At 41.8% G+C, this 3872-nt stretch overlaps 1 pseudogene; it reads right to left on the bottom strand.

Moving 5' to 3' along the window:
• Positions 1 to 1140: 1140 nt before the first annotated feature.
• Positions 1141 to 3123, bottom strand: LOC130854221 (ATM interactor-like; annotated as a pseudogene).
• Between the last annotated feature and the right edge of the window lie 749 nt (positions 3124 to 3872).

Genomic DNA, 3872 nt, shown 5'->3' with positions numbered 1-3872 from the left:
GTCATGTGGTAGTTCTATTTTTAGTTTTTAAGGGACCTCCATATTGTTCTCCATAGTGGCTGTATCAGTTTACATTCCCACCAACAGTATAGGAAGATTCCCTTTTCTCCACACCCTTTCCAGGATTTATTGTTTGTAGACTTTTGATGATGGCCATTCTGACTGGTGCGAGGTGATATCTCATTGTAGTTTTGATTTGCATTTCTCTAATTAGTGATGTTGAGCATCTTGTCCTGTGCCTCTTGGCCATCTATATGTCTTCTTTGGAGAAATGTCTGTTTAGGTCTTCTGCCCACTTATTGATTTTTTTTTTTTTACATTGAACTGCAGGGGCTGTTTGTAAATTTTGGAGATTAATCCCAATCCATCTATTTTCATCAGTGATATTGGACTGTAAGTTTCTTTTTTTTTTTTTTTTTTTTTTGTGGTATCTTTGTCTGGTCTTGGTATCAGAGTGATGACGGCCTCATAGAATGAGTTTGGGTGTGTTCCTTTTTCTGAGATTTTTTTGGAATTCTTTCAGAAGGACAGGTTTTAACTCTTCTCTAAATGTTTGATGGAATTCTCCTGTGAAGCCATCTAGTCATGGACTTTTGTTTGTTGGAAGTTTTTTTAATTAGTTTCAATTTTAGTACTTGTGATTGGTCTGTTCATATTTTCTATTTTTTCCTGGTTCAGTCTTGGGAGATTGTACCTTTCTAAGAATTTGTCCATTTCTTTTAGGTTGTCCATTTTATTGGCATATAGTTGCTTGTAACAATCTCTTATGATCCTATGTATTTCTGTGGTGTCCATCGTAACTTCTCCTTTTTCATTTCTAATTTTATTGATTTGAGCCCTCTGCCTCTTGATGTGTCTTGCTAAAGGTTTATCAGTTTTGTTTCTTTTCAGAGAACCAGCTTTAAGTTTTATTTATCTTTGCCATTGTTTTCTTTTTCTTCTTTTTTTTTAGACCAAGCTGTAATGTGTGGAGACATCTTACACTTTATAATATACTCACAAGTTTTTACACAAATTTCATGTTTACAAGTACAAAAGGCAAAGAAGCTCAAAGAATCGAAGTAACTGTATCATCAACTACATTCAATAGAGTTAATACTGTTGTCCCCACTCTCCATCTTCTACATCCAGAAAGCAACCTTAAATGCCATCCCCCATGTGGACACTCTCTTCAGTTTGAGTCTGGATATTTGAGGCTGAAAAGAACTCTTCAATATCAAAATCACCTGCAGGATTCTGGGTTGGGCCAGATGCGAGCTGGGTGTCAGGTCCAGTATTTGTGTCAGACAAAAGACTATGATTGTCCAGTGTCTGACCAGGCAGATTACTTGACAAGATATTTTCTAGATCACTTAATAAATCTATGGTTTGGGTCTGATTATCTGTCATGTTCTGTGAAGAAAGCACTATTCTGTGCACTGAAGTTTATAATTGGTGGAGATTTCTCAATACCCGAATTTAAAGTTTTAGGGTGGTTCTGAGGTAACAAACCATGAGTCACAGTCTCTGCTACTAAGCTGCTGCTTATAATACTGTCTGTAAAAACACCATATGATGAATGCACACTCTCAAAAATGTCTCCACACATTACAGCTTGGTCTAGCTGTACTCGATCATCTGCTGGACTTTGCATTCCACTGGTCTGAGTTTCTCTGGAGACCCCACCTGACTGAAAACTGGTATCTATAAATGCATCAGTCTGAGCAGCTATAGAGGAGGTTACCTTAGAATTGGGCAAAAAAGGTTTGAGTATGAACACTAATGGGAAGGGAAACTTGAGAGTCAAACGTCAAATCAGTTTGAGAACAAGACGAAACAGAGGAATCAGGGCGAGCCCACTGTGCGGACGGTATAAAGTGTTGTGTTGTGTAAGACAGGTCTGTCTGTACATTGACCGAAGAAATGCTGTTCTGTTGACATGTGTGCCCTAGTTCTTGTGATGGGTTAGATGGACTTTTACCCAAGTTCACTTGAACACCTGTGCTAATTGGCTCAACAGCAACAGCAGGATTTACAATCTTTGAAAGAGGGAGGCTCTCCTTGAGAGAGCAAGACTCTGAATCTAGGCCGAGGATCAGGGTTCTGATGAACAAGGGCAGTAAGTGCACAGCACCTGGGGCAGAGCCCTGATGATCGTCACCCAACACAACAGGCTGGGCTGAGACATCAGCTGTAGGCACAAAGACAGGCACAGGAGAAAACTGCATAACAGGGAGTTTAACCAAAGCCACTTCAGGCTTTGGTAAAAGCAACTTCTGAGGATACCTTGGAGGTGCTAGAAGAGTCTGCTTTCTGGCATTTGAACTGCAAGAGTCTTCAAAAGAAGCCACTAGCTTTATTTCTGAAGCTTCTAGTTCTTGAGTATCTAGTCTTGGGGTTGGTTGGTTGCTCAGTGATTCAGCAGTCATGCTGGACAACTTCTGGTTGTGCAGGCAATTTTCCATTTTCCTTTTCTTACTAGATAGATCCCTCTGTTCTGCAGGGATCTCATGGCCAGTTTGATATATGTGGGACTGCAATGCAGTCCTGCTGGCATAGGGGCAGCCACAGGTGCACTGGAAGGTCTTGCCACAACCCTCTGCGTGTCTTTTCAAGTCCCACTCAGTGCCATACGAATTGCTGCACTTAACTACATTGATGCTTCTTTTCAGCATGCATTTTCATAAAGTGCTGTTTTATGAGAGAAAATTGAGAAAATGGTCTGTCAGGGCCTCTAGGGCATCCTTCAATTGGACGGCAGTAGAATTTCGGTACAGTTTTCAAATCTTTTCTTATTGTTGGATTCACTATGCCATCCTGCAGGCAGTGGCTCTTGACCAGGTACATGTTGAGTGCAGGGCTGTTGGGCAGGATCTTGCTGCAGCTGCGCACTGTGCACAGGATGTTGGTCCGCATGGCCCGGGACAGCTCACTCACTGATGGCTGGATGAGCTCCCGGGCTGGCGGTGCTGCACCCGCAGGCTGCTGCCTTGCCAGTGTGGATCGCAGCCAGCTGCCCCTCAGCTGCCTGGGGGCCCGCCACAGTCCTGAGTTGGCAGCAGCTCCCCTTGTGGCCACCAGGAAGGACAGGGCACCCAAGGCCAGAGCCGTGGGCCCCACCACCACCACCTCAGAGGCCGCCATGGCTCCCGCACTGCAGCTGGGACCAGCTAGCCTTTGCCATTGTTTCCTTTGTTTCTATTTCACTTATTTCAGCTCTGATCTTTATAATTTCTTTCCTTCTACTAACTTCAGGTTTTGTTTGTTCTTCTTTCTCTAGTTGCTTTAGGTGTAAGGTCAGGTTGTTTGAGATTTTTCTTATTTCCTGAAGTAAGATTGTACTGCTATAAACTTCCCTCTAAGAACTGCTTTTGCTGCATCCCATAGGTTTTGGATCATCATGCTTTCATTTTCATTTGTCTCTAGGTATTTTTTGATATCCTCTTGGATTTCTTCAGTGATCCATTGGCTGTTTAGTAGCATATTGTTTATCCTCCATGTGTTTGTGGTTTTAATAGTTTTTTTTTCTTGTATTTTATTCCTAATATCATAGCATTGTAGTCAGAAAAGATGCTTGATATGATTTCAATTTTCTTAAATTTACAAAGGCTCATTTTGCAGCCCAGCATGTGATCACTCCTGGGGAATGTTCCCTGTGTACTTGAGAAGAATGTGTATTCTGCTGCTTCAGGATGGAGTGCTCTATAAATATGAATTAAGCCCATCTGGTCTAATGTGTCATTTAAGGCCTGTGTTTCCTTATTGATTTTTGGTCTGAATGATCTGTCCATTGATGAAAGAGGGGTGTTAATGTCCCCCAGTGTTACTGTGTTACTGTCAATTGCTCCTTTTATGGTTGTATTTGCCTTATAAACTGAGGTGCATCTATATTT

This window comes from Hippopotamus amphibius, chromosome 5 (genome assembly GCF_030028045.1).
Source record: "Hippopotamus amphibius kiboko isolate mHipAmp2 chromosome 5, mHipAmp2.hap2, whole genome shotgun sequence".
In the NCBI taxonomy this organism is placed as follows: domain Eukaryota; kingdom Metazoa; phylum Chordata; class Mammalia; order Artiodactyla; family Hippopotamidae; genus Hippopotamus; species Hippopotamus amphibius.
This window is presented reverse-complemented; position numbering and strand designations above follow the sequence as displayed.